We start from the raw sequence: 14,857 nt of genomic DNA, 5'->3' as shown, positions 1-14,857 counted from the left end.
TACAGCTTACATTTAAATAATTTTAAAAGTGTTTTTAAGCATGTTATTTTAGTTTTGCAAATAGGAGTCAAATACCTTTACGCTACTCAGAAATTCAACTTGGTTAAAATAATAAATCTACATTGCACAAATGGAATATTTTAAAATTTTATTGTGAAAACCTCACAAACTTAGTTTTTCACAAAAACCTGTGCATTAAACATACTACAGATGCATCCCATCTCCTCCAAAGGCTGCCCTTCTACTCCTGTACAGTTTAAGGAGTTTTGGCACATGTGTCCAGTGCATCATGAAACTGACTCTTCAGGTTGATGGCAGTTATTCTACGAAACTCACTGCATATCTAGAGAGAGAGAGGAGTAAACAATAGAGAATACAGATTATCAGTCATTACGTACAGAGCCTGAACATTTCTAGACAAACACTGATTCAGTTGATAACAGTTATGCAGGGATCCAGACAAAAACCATCCCGTCATCCCAAGGCCAAAAAAATAGCCCACAGGAAAATTGCTCTTTTGGGACGCTTTCGTGACAAATGTTGTGCGCGATAAAACTTGTTGCCTTTAAATAACATTACTGTGGTTGGACAATGCTGTACGCTTCTTGGTTAATAAGTAAATAACTAAAAAAATAAGTAAATAATCCAAACAGCTGATGACTTCGCATTATAACAGTTTTGGAACTGTTCTGGGGAAAAAAAGTTAAGTATCATTTTAGACAAGTAAACTAGATTGGTTCACACTAGGTTTTGCAGTGTGAAACAATCCTACAAAAACTATAAAAAGAAAAATATGCTGAAATGGGCCAGAGTCACAAGTACAGCAAACAAACACTACTCACCTGACTCTCCAAGAACAGTGCTGGCCATCATTCTCGAACCAGACCAACCAGAGGTTCCTGCTCAACAACCTCCTTCCACCGTAAAGAAAATGTTTGGACCCTTTTTATCTATCTCAGCCCTCATTGCCTTTCTCTCTTCTTCCAAGGAATCCTCACTCAGCCCTGCAGGGCTATATCGCAAACATCTTTATAATCACAAAGATCACATTTGAAGGTAGAACTTTGGTGACATGTAGATAATTTACTGTGACATTTTGAAAAACGACATATCAAGGAACACACACAATTGGAGTGAAAACAGGGCCAGCGTGTACCATGAAATCCATGGCGTACTCTGTGGTGCTTCAACCCAACGTCTGTGTCTTGGCTTGTGAAAGAGCAGATTTTGCACTTCATCTAATGTATCCCTTTTTTCCTTGAAAATGAAAACAATATTAGTGTTAGTATTGTCATTGTACACAATTATAGTTTGTAAATGCAATTACAGAACCACAAACTCTATGTAACGTTATTTAATGTTTTTGTAATTTATTTACACACACACACACATATATTACATTTAGCTAAATGTTTTGAGAAACAGACGATGTTAGGTATAGTGCTAGTGCTGTTAGACACCTACGAACTTCTCAAAAGCAAAACAAAAAACAAATAGTAGGTCTGATTCAGACAATACGGATATTTTTGTATCTTTGACGGCTTAATCTTGTAATAACACCCTGCTGCTTTCATATAAATGATATCAGACTAAAGGAGCGTTGTTGTAGTCAGCATCCTGAATTTTCCGTTCTACCTTAAACAGCTCAACAAACACCGAGGAGGCTCAATATAGCGTTACCTATTCCGGTATTTAAGGTGGAATGGAAAAAAGCCAGCCAACAAGATACATAACATTTTCAAAATAGAACATAAAGAAAGCGCTCAGGCTTGTTACAGCCTGCTTGAGTCTGTTACGTTGGGCATTTGATTAAATGAAACAAACGGCTCATATTCAAACTTTCCATGGCTCAGTCGAGTTGGCAAAGTTAGCTAATATAACAATGCCACGGCAATTTCCCTCACATATTCACGGCTTTAAGATAGTGTTAAAACTAGAAACGTAACTTTAAAATGCTTTGTGAACTATCACTAGTTATTTACCTCAATCTTGAATTTCTCCAAACTTCGAGCCACAACAAAGAGGAATCAACCGTCCTTCGCGCGTATTCCCGAACCTCCCACTGAGCATGCGCATGACTAGAACAGAGCATGCGCAGGTTTATCTTAATCAGCAACTTTTCCAAACAAATCTTCTCAACACATTTTTTATGTTGTGCCTACAGGTTGATCAGAACAATACATTTCGTGTTAGATGAACTATCACACAATTGAGTTCTATTCCCAACTCACTATTTCAATGTATAATCAACTAAATTTGAAGTTAGATTTTTTACAGTGCAGTCTGTTTTTTTTTTTAAGGTTTATTAAATGTTTGGTTATGGTGGGTAGCATACTTACTGTTTTATCCGAGTCACGTCGACCGTCGATGTTCGGAAGAAAAAGCGGGGCGCACCTGTTGTCGGTACCAGAGATCTGCCTCGCGCAAAGCTTACGTAATGACGTCAGACGTAAAGCTGCTTTAAACTTAATTGTTTCACGTAGTCTCAAAGTAAAAAGTTATTTTGAGATAAAATGTGTGACTTTTAAGTTAATTGAACTCATGAAAGTAAGTTGTAGGAACTAAGGCAAAAGAATTAATTGAGGTTAATGTAAATAAGTCTATAATAGGAACTACTGCCCAAATACACTTTTTAGAGTGTACAAATGAGTATGTGCAAGTGTGTAAAGCTCTGATATTTAAGTACCCTTTTCTGAAGGAAAATGAGGGGAATGGATGTGTGAGTTAATTCTAATAGTGAAAATTACTTTATTGTTGTTTTTATACTTGTTCTTGTATAATTCAATTTGGAAACAGGTTATTTTCATTTTAAATGGCTTGGCCTGCTCTAAGTGTGTAGAATTACATGAGGTTTCGTAGTTACGGCTGGTAAAATATAGCGCGGATAAGCCCGTTGCAGTGGGCAGACAAGGTGCACTATATTCTGAAGCAACTTTGCGGTTGTATTTTTGGTTGTACACAAGGGACCAAAACTTGCTATATGTTGCTGAACAGCTTTTGATTTGCTCTACAACATTTCTTGTCGACTTTTCTTAGTAAGATAGGGATATCCAAACTCAGATATTTCTGTAATGGTAATTTTTATATGTCTCTGTTGAAAGAACTTGTCTGCTTGTTTGTCAGTATATTCATTTCTAATCGTCAACAGAGCTCAAAAACTAAGTGTATGTCAGGTCAGCTCGAGGTCAATGCTTTATTAGAACAAACCACATCTTGTATATCAAACTGAGATGTCTCTAAGGAAACTAAGCTTGCAGAAACATCGAGTGATTATCTTATGGTTATGACGTATAAACTACCTATATAAATATCTCTGTGAAAACATCTCCTTTGTCCACATTCACATAGTACTCTCTGCTATTGTATGTTGACCACCTTAAGGTTAAATAAACTACTTTCTGATTCCAAATGCTCTGTTAGATTTCAATTCTTAATACTTGTCCTTATTTTCTCCATCACAATTTCAAAAATACATATCAAATTCAAATGTGTACACAGTGCACATTTTAAAATGCTTGTGACAATGATACATGTGTACGTTGAACGTTTTCAAACCCATGCCTTCTTTTTTGTACAAGACTCTGTGTATAATCAGTAATGTTGGAATTGAAATGTCCAAAATTGGAATAATCTGAAATATGTAACATGGAAAAGGTTAAGTACTAGCTGCCTGAGTACCATTTTCAAATGACCAATCATATGTTGCATTAACTTAATAAAAAATAAATAAAAACTACACTGACATACTACCATCTGGCCACAAATGGGAGTATGTGTCCACAATTCCATTTAGACCTAACAGGTGGTGGTGGGGTCTTAGGTCCGAAAGGCCATTTAGTCGAGAAAATAGCAGTTGCTTACCTCTTCGTAGTACCACACCATCCCAATCCACATATATGATACGCCGCTTGGTGGACCTTATCGGCCTAGCGCGCGGCGCACCCTAGACGATTTTTTTTGCAGAGCCCGGGGTCGGGTCCTGGGCACACGTGGTGGGAGCTAAAAATCCTCAAAGTTTGGGCCTTTTACCCGCAATTCTGCATCAATCCACCAGGTGGCTCCCGGAACGTCTCGATTCCAATATATTCCATTACAGGCAAATATATTGGGATTGGGATGGCGTATATATTTATCATTCGTTGAAGTGTTTTGTAATGTTTTTAATACTTTTAACATGCCCAACATCCATAGACATTAACATTTTAAAGTGTTGGCTACTTTGATAAGGCAACACAAACGTCCTTTCACAAAGTTTCCAACTATCTTTGATATATTTATAATGCCAGTAAACCGACAAACACGTAACCACAGTGAGCCAGCCTGCCCTTCTGAAACTCTTGTCCGAACGCCTTACTTTCAAATTTTCAAGTTACCTAACGTTACTGCTGCATTACTTAAGGTGGAAGCGAAAAATGTAAAAGCTTCTGAGCGAACACCAGTCAGAATCCGAATGTTAAACAATACACCTGCATATAGTCAGCACAAAAAGATTGCTCACACATTAAAATCATGCCCAAGATAATGGAACGATGACGTTCAGAAGTAAGTTATAATCCAGCGTCAGGTAATTTAATGTGGAAGCGAAGAGTTGCAATAGAGCTTCTGGGCAACTTCAATGTTAAGAATCAGTAGTTTAAAATTATACAAGCACATACAGGTGCTGGTCATAAAATTTGAATGTATGCAAGACATGGGTTTCAGCTGTCATGTTCCTTATGCCAAGCCACTCTTGAACAAGAGACAGCGTCAGGAAAAAGGACTGGACTGCTCCTGAGTGGTCCAAAGTTATGTTCCCTGATTAAAGTAAATTAGATTAGATTAGATTCGACTTTATTGTCATTGTGCAGAGTACAAGTACAGGGCCAATGAAATGTAGTTAGCATCTAACCAGAAGTGCAATATATTACATTATTTACATAAAGTGCAGTAGTGATATTATAGTGATTTTCGTGCCCTGCCCAGGCAGCGTTTATGGTAGATGTCCTCGAAGGAACTTGAAACTGGACACCTGATCCACTGCAGTTCCGTTGATGTAAATGGGGGCGTGAGCTTGATTCCTAGTCCGTCTGAAGTCCATGATGATCGCCTTTGTTTTGAGCATGTTTAGTACTAGGTTATTGTTTTGGCACCACAAGGACAGATGCTGTACTTCATCCCGGTAGGGCGTTTCATTATTGTCTGTAATCAAGCCTATCACCATGGTGTCATCTGCGAATTTGACTATGGTGTTTGAACCATAGGCAGGTACACAGTCATGGGTGAAGAGAGAGTACAGAATCGGGCTAAGAACACAACCTTGTGGAACGCCAGTGTTCAAGGTGATGGTTGATGAATGAAGGTTGCCTAATCTAACAGATTGGGGTCTGTTAGACAGGAAGTCTAAAATCCAGTGGCAGAGTGATGTGCTGATACCCAGATGGTTGAGTTTGGATATCAGCATAGACGGAATCACTGTGTTGAATGCAGAACTAAAATCGATGAACAGCATACTCACCTATGAGTTTTGACAGTCCAGTTGGGTTAGTGCCGTGTGTAGTGCTGTTGAGATAGCGTCCTCGGTGGATCTGTTGCTACGATAAGCAAACTGGTGTGGGTCCAGCGTAGCAGGCAGGCAGGATTTCAAGTGAGAAAGAACTAGTCTTTTAAAGCACTTGGAAATTATTGGGGTGAGTGCTACAGGTCGAAAGTCATTAAAGTCTGAAGCAGTAGAATGCCTAGGCACAGGCACAATGATGGCTGACTTAAAGATAGATGGTACAGCTGCCTGGGCAAGCGAAACATTAAAGATGTGAGCGAAGACACCCGCAAGTTCCACAGCACAAGCTCTTAGCACACGGCCAGGTACACCATCAGGGCCAGCTGCCTTCCGTGCATTCACTCTGCTCAGCATGCGACTGACATCCGAAGTGGAAAGTACAAGTGGGTTGTCGTCGGTGGAAGATTTATTGAAGATATCAATATCATCTGGTCGAAACGAGCGTAGAAGTTGTTCAGCTCATCAGGGACTGAAGCACTGTTGGTAGATGGAACAAAGCTAGTTGGTTTATAGTCAGTCAGGGCGTGTATTCCCTGCCACATACGCCGAGGGTCAGAGGAGGTAAAGTGCTCCTCAATCCGGCGTTTGTAGCAGTGCTTGGCTATAGCTATTAGTCTCTTCATATTGCCAGCAACCCCAGTGGGCGGTACAGAGGACTCTTGTACCCTGAGCGCTTGTTGATTTGTTTCAGGACAGAGTTAGTGTAGGTGTCCAAGTGGATGTGTGAGACTGTGGTGGCTCGGGCAGCATACTCACTCCAGTCGGTGTGCTGGAACTGTTGCTGAAGGAAGGAGTCAGCCCCATCCATCCAGATCTTTACAGTTCTGGTTGAAGGCTTAATCCTATGCATGACTGCAGTGTATTTGGGAAGCAGGAACAAAGAAAGATAATCGGACAGTCCAAGATGGGGGAGGGGTGTTGTTTTGAAGCTGGTTAAAGTCAAACCGATGCTGAATCCGGTGTTTGTGCGGTGAATGTTAATTTCCAAAAGTGTCTGTCTGTCGTAACTGTAGTTCGCAAGAGTTATTTGCGCAAGAAAACTGGAGATAGCTAAGTACAGAAGTATAACATCACTAAAACCGGTAAGACGCTGAGCCTCGCAGTGTGATCGCGATGCCATCTTGGTCCTGGGAGACCAAGGACCATTTCCTATGGAAATCAAGGTCCCAGAATCTGGAGGAAGAGAGGAGAGGCACAGAATCCACGTTGCTCGAGGTACCCTGCAAAGTTTCCACAGTCAGTGGCAGTTTGGGGTCCCATGTCATCTGATGGTGTGGGTCCACTGTATTTTCTGAGGTCCAAGGTCAACGCAGCCGCCTACCAGGGAGATTTAGATTACTTTATGCTTCCTTATGCCTCCAAGCGAGGTGGGTTAGTGCAGTGTGTAGTGCTGTTGAGATAGCGTCCTCGGTGGATCTGTTGCTACGATAAGCAAATTGGTGTGGGTCCAGCGTAGCAGGCAGGCAGGATTTCAAGTGAGAAAGAACTAGTCTTTTAAAGCACTTGGAAATTATTGGGGTGAGTGAGGCACAAGCACAACGATGGCTGACTTAAAGATAGATGGTACAGCTACCTGGGCAAGCGAAACATTAAAGATGTGAGTGAAGACACCCGCAAGTTCCACATCACAAGCTCTTAGCACCCGGCCAGGTACACCATCAGGGCCAGCTACCTTCCATGCATTCACTCTGCTCAGCATGCGACTGACGTCCGAAGTGGAAAGTACAAGCTCGCACAAATCACTCAGAGAGAGCGGGCAGCATGCACAAAACACTCAGAGAGAGCGCGCAGTTTGCACAAAACACTCAGAGAGCGCGCAGATTGCACAAAACACTCAGCGAAAGCGCGCAGCACGCACAAAACCCTCAGCGAGAGCGCGCAGTTTGCACAAAACACACAGAGAGAGCGCAAAGCTCGCAAAAAAAAACTCAGAGAGAGCGCGCAGTTCGCACAAAACACTCATAGAGAGCGCGCAGTTTGCACAAAACACTCAGAGAGAGCGCGCAGCACTCACAAAATTTCTGTTGAAGCCATAGCATAACTCAATGGTGAGTCAAAAGCGGCAGAGGTTACTTTTTTTTAAAAAAACCGTGACCCAGGCAAAGCTCCATATTTGTAACGGCAAATGCAAAGCTGGTTAAGGCATAACTTTGTTGGGGTTAACCTTTTGTCTGAAGTGTCTTACATAACTTCAAGTCTTGTGTGAATGTGTTCACCGGAAAAATACTCCAACAGCGCTCCGTATAACATGGATAAAACAATTATTTACAACACATACCAAGTCGACGTTAACAGAGCACGTTTTATAAATAATATAGAAGACACGGGTTAGCCTTTTTTTTGTAAGCACAGGGCTGACATTTTATGAAACACACTTTACCTTGTGTGAGCACTATATCTACAATGTTTGAATCCATTTTTAAAAAAGGTTCTTCTTTTTTGCAGCTTGAACACAACTAAATCAGATGCAGTGGGCATGTAAATTTTGCAAATTTGTGTATGAAAGAAAGGGCAACTGCTTAGACATTACAGATACAGAAACATGGTGGTTACAGCCACCAGTGAAACGCATGTTGGAGCGCTGGCCAGCCCTTTTCAGAAAGCAGCAGGTATGGTAACAAATATGTAATTTATGTAAAATAAAACATACAATCATATTAACATGAACATATTACTTCTACAAGAGTAAATGTATTTTAATTTGTGTAATCTGTTAATGTGGTACAAATCGAATTATGGCTCTATGTGTGCTGTGTTTTTCCTAAAGGTTTTTGCTGAGTTCACAAGGGTGGCAAGTAAAGATCTTGAACAAGACTTTTTTGAGGCCTTGGACAGTCACACCCCACGATTCCTTGAGATCTTTAAATCCAGGAAAGGAATTATTGGCAGTACACTTGCAGACATTGTTGCCCAAGTTGAAATTAAGGTAAGGAATCTTTTTATTACAATTTGGAATGTTACTTTTATAAGAGTGATCCAGTCACCTCCTTAATGGAACACTAGATAATATTTTTTACCTTAATTTTTTAGCTTAATTACAGCTTAAAAATCATTGTGATGCTCCACTGATCTTAGCTAGTGTTCCTTTAAGGTTGGTTAGTTTTCCTGTAGACTTGTCATCATCAACTAATTCCAAACATGAGAACCAACATTTATTTGCCATGGAGCTGCACTATTTCCCGAAAACTATTAAAGACAAATCAGTTATTTTTGTGCTGTGTAATGTTTCTTTCATTTTTAATGGTTCTTTCTAAAACCATGGAGCCCAAAGACAGACAAGTTAAACAAAACAGCACAAACACCCAATAATATTTTTTTTAGCAGATGAATCCTGTTTTAATGGGATGGTAACATATATTATAGAACACAGACACCTATGTGTTTTAACTTATAATTTATCACACATTTGTCTCATGTTTATTTTTAGATATTTTGGTTTGTTTTTTCTTAACTTGTAGATCTAGGATATTACAGCAATGTGGACTGCTGTCCTTCGTTGTCTTCCAGGTTTATCTTGGAGATTAGGCAGTGAGTACTTCAAGGTCTGTTTTGTAAGTATTACATCAAATTGTATAATTAAAATTTACTTAGTGAAGACATGAAGGTTTTGCAATAATATATTTTTTCATTATATTTACCTTTTGTCTGCAGGATTCAGATACCATCACAGATTTCATTCAGGTTCCTGATGGGTTATTGACTGTTATACCTGAAGACAGCCAGCAACCAGGTCCAAATGCCATACACTTTGAGCCATCTAGCATTAATATCATACTGGAAGGTAACGTTATGGAGAACATTGAAAACCATGCTCAAGCTATTTGCCTGACATTTGAACTACTATAAAACCTTCATTTGGACTATCCCAAAAGACTGGAGAACACATTTGACTTGCTAAACCTGGGAGTAGGCAATCTGAGCCCAAAATAATTTAAGGGATTTCTAAGTTTCGATGGACCCAGCTTTACCCTCTTATTGATGTTAGGCTCTCATTTATATGGTTTGCACTTGCAAAATGTTCTTGTGTTGTTCATAATGTGTCAAAGCACTTAAATTTATTGTGCAAAACTTTAGCTTGGTTAAGTGCATTAAACATTATTGTACATTTTTGTTTATTACACAGACTGTGCCATTTGAGTCATTCAAGAATAAAGATTACTGGAGGTTTTCTTTTAAAAAATATTTTTAATTGACTTAAATGTGGAATTAATTTTATTTTTGGGTAACTTTATGTATTTAGATAGGCTGATGTGCTCTGTGATGTAATGGAATTTGATTAAAATAAACCAGAAGTACTACTGAATAATAGTTCTTTGTTGTGCTTACTTTATTTTTCTAAGGCAATCGGTTTCCTAAATTCTATTAAGTAAACAGGACTCTTGTGGAATTATGTTAACTTGGGTAACATAAGTTGGCAGTACTTAAAAATGGCAACTTACATCTATGTACTACTTAATGTCAGAACAACTCATATCAATTAAGTAAATACAGTTGCGTTTTAAGTACACTTAAATGATAGACGTTAAGTTAACATAACTTCAAAATAATAGTTATATTTACTTAACTATTTCAAGGCAACCGGATTCCTAAATTCCTTTAAGTAAGATCAACTTATCACATTTTACAGTGCAAAGAAAAACCTCAGCGAGAGCCCGCAGGACGTACAAAACACTCAGCGAGAGGGTGCAGCACGCACAAAACCCTCAGCGAGAGCGCGCAGCACGCACAAAACACACAGAGAGAGAGCGCAGTTTGCACAAAATACTCAGAGAGACCGCAAAGCTCGCAAAAAAAACCTAAGAGAGATAGCGCAGTCCGCACAAAACACTCAGCGAGAGCCAGCAGTTTGCACAAAACACTCAGATCGCAAAGCTCGCAAGAAAAACCTCAGACAGATCGCACAGCACGCACAAGATACTCAGAGAGATCGCAAAGCAAAAAAAACCTCAGAGAGAGCGCACAGTTTGCACAAAACACACAGAGAGATCGCAAAGCTCGCAAACACAGAGATCGCAAAGCTCACAAAAAAACCTCAGAGAGATCGCGCAGCACCCACAAAACACTCAGAGAGATCGCAAAGCTCACAAAAAAACCTCAGACAGATCGGCAGCACCCACAAAACACTCAGAGAGATCACAAAGCTCGCAAGAAAAGCCTCAGAGAGATCGAGCAGCACGCAAAAAACACTCAGAGAGATTGCAAAGCTCATAAAAAAAACCTCAGAGAGATCGCGCAGCATGCACAAAACACACAGAGAGATCACAAAGCTCACAAAAAAAAAACATCAGAGAGATGGCGCAGCACGCACAAAACACACAGAGAGATCGCAAAGCTCACAAGAAAACCTCAGAGAGAGAGCGCAGCCCGCACAAAACACTCAGAGAGATCGCAAAGCTCACAAAAAAACCTCAGAGAGATCGCAAAGCTCGCAAGAAAAACCTCAGAGAGATCGCAAAGCTCACAAAAAAAACTCAGACAGATCGCGCAGCACGCACAAAACACACAGAGATCGCAAAGCTCGCAAAAAAACCTCAGAGAGATCGCAAAGCTCGCAAGAAACGCCTCAGACAGATCGCGCAGCACCCACAAAACACTCAGAGAGATCACAAAGCTCGCAAGAAAAGCCTCAGAGAGATCGAGCAGCACGCAAAAAACACTCAGAGAGATCGCAAAGCTCATAAAAAAAACCTCAGAGAGATCGCGCAGCATGCACAAAACACACAGAGAGATCACAAAGCTCACAAAAAAAAAAACATCAGAGAGATGGCGCAGCACGCACAAAACACACAGAGAGATCGCAAAGCTCACAAGAAAACCTCAGAGAGAGCGCGCAGCCCGCACAAAACACTCAGAGAGATCGCAAAGCTCACAAAAAAACCTCAGAGAGATCGCAAAGCTCACAAAAAAACCTCAGAGAGATCGCAAAGCTCGCAAGAAAAACCTCAGAGAGATTGCGCAGCATGCACAAAACCCACAGAGAGATCGCAAAGCTCACAAAAAAAACTCAGAGAGAGCGCGCAGCACGCACAAGATACTCAGAGATCGCAAAGCTCACAAAAAAAAACCTCAGACAGATCGCGCAGCACGCACAAAACACACAGAGAGATCGCAAAGCTCACAAGAAAAGCCTCAGAGAGATTGCAAAGCTCACAAAAAAACCTCAGAGAGAGCGCGCAGCCCGCACAAAACACTCAGAGAGATCGCAAAGCTCACAAAAAAACCTCAGAGAGATCGCAAAGCTCGCAAGAAAAACCTCAGAGAGATCGCAAAGCTCGCAAGAAAAATCTCAGACAGATCGCGCAGCATGCACAAAACACACAGAGAGATCGCAAAGCTCATAAGAAAAGCCTAAGAGAGATCGCAAAGCTCACAAAAAAACCTCAGAGAGATCGCAAAGCTCGCAAGAAAAACCTCAGACAGATCGCGCAGCACGCACAAAACACACAGAGATCGCAAAGCTCGCAAAAAAACCTCAGAGAGATCGCAAAGCTCGCAAGAAAAGCCTCAGAGAGATCGAGCAGCACGCAAAAAACACTCAGAGAGATCGCAAAGCTCATAAAAAAAACCTCAGAGAGATCGCGCAGCATGCACAAAACACACAGAGAGATCACAAAGCTCACAAAAAAAAAAAACATCAGAGAGATGGCGCAGCACGCACAAAACACACAGAGAGATCGCAAAGCTCACAAGAAAACCTCAGAGAGAGCGCGCAGCCCGCACAAAACACACAGAGAGATCGCAAAGCTCACAAAAAAACCTCAGAGAGATCGCAAAGCTCGCAAGAAAAACCTCAGAGAGATCGCAAAGCTCGAAAGAAAAACCTCAGACAGATCGCGCAGCATGCACAAAACACACAGAGAGATCGCAAAGCTCACAAGAAAAGCCTCAGAGAGATCGCAAAGCTCACAAAAAAACCTCAGAGAGATCGCAAAGCTCGCAAGAAAAACCTCAGAGAGATTGCGCAGCATGCACAAAACCCACAGAGAGATCGCAAAGCTCACAAAAAAAACTCAGAGAGAGCGCGCAGCACGCACAAGATACTCAGAGATCGCAAAGCTCACAAAAAAAAACCTCAGACAGATCGCGCAGCACGCACAAAACACACAGAGAGATCGCAAAGCTCACAAGAAAAGCCTCAGAGAGATCGCAAAGCTCACAAAAAAACCTCAGAGAGATCGCGCAGCACGCACAAAACACACAGAGAGATCGCAAAGCTCACAAAAAAAAACTCAGACAGATCGCGCAGCACCCACAAAACACTCAGAGAGATCGCAAAGCTCGCAAGAAAAGCCTCAGAGAGATCGAGCAGCACCCACAAAACACTCAGAGAGATCGCAAATCTCATAAAAAAAACCTCAGAGAGATCGCGCAGCATGCACAAAACACACAGAGAGATCGCAAAGCTCACAAAAAAAACCTCAGACAGATCGCGCAGCACCCACAAAACACTCAGAGAGATCGCAAAGCTCGCAAGAAAAACCTCAGACAGATCGCGCAGCATGCACAAAACACACAGAGAGATCGCAAAGCTCACAAGAAAAGCCTCAGAGAGATCGCAAAGCTCACAAAAAAACCTCAGAGAGATCGCAAAGCTCGCAAGAAAAACCTCAGAGAGATCGCGCAGCATGCACAAAACCCACAGAGAGATCGCAAAGCTCACAAAAAAAACTCAGAGAGAGCGCGCAGCACGCACAAGATACTCAGAGAGATCGCAAAGCTCGGAAAAAAAAACCTCAGACAGATCGAGCAGCATGCACAAAACACACAGAGAGATCGCAAAGCTCACAAAAAAAACCTCAGACAGATCGCGCAGCATGCACAAAACACAGAGAGATCGCAAAGCTCGCAAAAGAACCTCAGAGAGATCGCAAAGCTCGCAAGAAACGCCTCAGAGAGATCGCGCAGCACGCACAAAACACACAGAGAGATTGCAAAGCTCGCAAAAAAACCTCCAGAGAGATCGCAAAGCTCACAAGAAAACCTCAGAGAGATCTCGCAGCACGCACAAAACACACAGAGAGATCGCAAAGCACGCAAAAAAACACTCAGAGAGATCGCAAAGCTCACAAAAAAACCTCAGACAGATCGCGCAGCACCCACAAAACACTCAGAGAGATCGCAAAGCTCGCAAGAAAAGCCTCAGAGAGATCGAACATCACGCAAAAAACACACAGAGAGATCGCAAAGCTCACAAAAAAAACCTCAGACAGATCGCGCAGCACGCACAAAACACACAGAGAGATCACAAAGCTCACAAAAAAAACATCAGAGAGATGGCGCAGCATGCACAAAACACACAGAGAGATTGCAAAGCTCACAAAGAAAATAACATCAGAGAGATGGCGCAGCACGCACAAAACACTCAGAGAGATCGCAAAGCTCACAAAAAAAAAAATATCAGAGAGATGGCGCAGCACGCACAAAACACACAGAGAGATCGCAAAGCTCACAAAAAAACCTCAGAGAGATCGCAAAGCTCGCAAGAAAAACCTCAGAGAGATCGCAAAGCTCGCAAGAAAAACCTCAGACAGATCGCGCAGCATGCACAAAACACACAGAGAGATCGCAAAGCTCACAAGAAAAGCCTCAGAGAGATCGCAAAGCTCACAAAAAAACCTCAGAGAGATCGCGCAGCCCGCACAAAACACTCAGAGAGATCGCAAAGCTCACAAAAAAACCTCAGAGAGATCGCAAAGCTCGCAAGAAAAACCTCAGAGAGATCGCGCAGCACGCACAAAAGACACAGAGAGATCGCAAAGCTCGCAAAAAAACACTCAGAGAGATCGCAAAGCTCACAAAAAAACCTCAGACAGATCGCGCAGCACCCACAAAACACTCAGAGAGATCGCAAGAAAAGCCTCAGAGAGATCGAACATCACGCAAAAAACACTCAGAGAGATCGCAAAGCTCACAAAAAAAAAACATCAGAGAGATGGCGCAGCACGCACAAAACACTCAGAGAGATCGCAAAGCTCACAAGAAAACCTCAGAGAGATCTCGCAGCACGCACAAAACACACAGAGAGATCGCAAAGCTCACAAAAAAAACCTCAGACAGATCGCGCAGCACGCACAAAACACACAGAGAGATCACAAAGCTCACAAAAAAAACATCAGAGAGATGGCGCAGCATGCACAAAACACACAGAGAGATTGCAAAGCTCACAAAAAAAAAGAAACATCAGAGAGATGGCGCAGCACGCACAAAACACTCAGAGAGATCGCAAAGCTCACAAAAAAAAAACCATCAGAGAGATGGCGCAGCACGCACAAAACACACAGAGAGATTGCAAAGCTCACAAGAAAAGCCTCAGAGAGATCG

The sequence above is a fragment of the Hoplias malabaricus genome, unplaced genomic scaffold (genome assembly GCF_029633855.1).
Source record: "Hoplias malabaricus isolate fHopMal1 unplaced genomic scaffold, fHopMal1.hap1 scaffold_28, whole genome shotgun sequence".
Classification (NCBI taxonomy): Eukaryota; Metazoa; Chordata; class Actinopteri; order Characiformes; family Erythrinidae; genus Hoplias; species Hoplias malabaricus.
The sequence above is the reverse complement of the archived record's forward strand: the minus strand, read 5'-3'. Positions refer to the sequence as shown.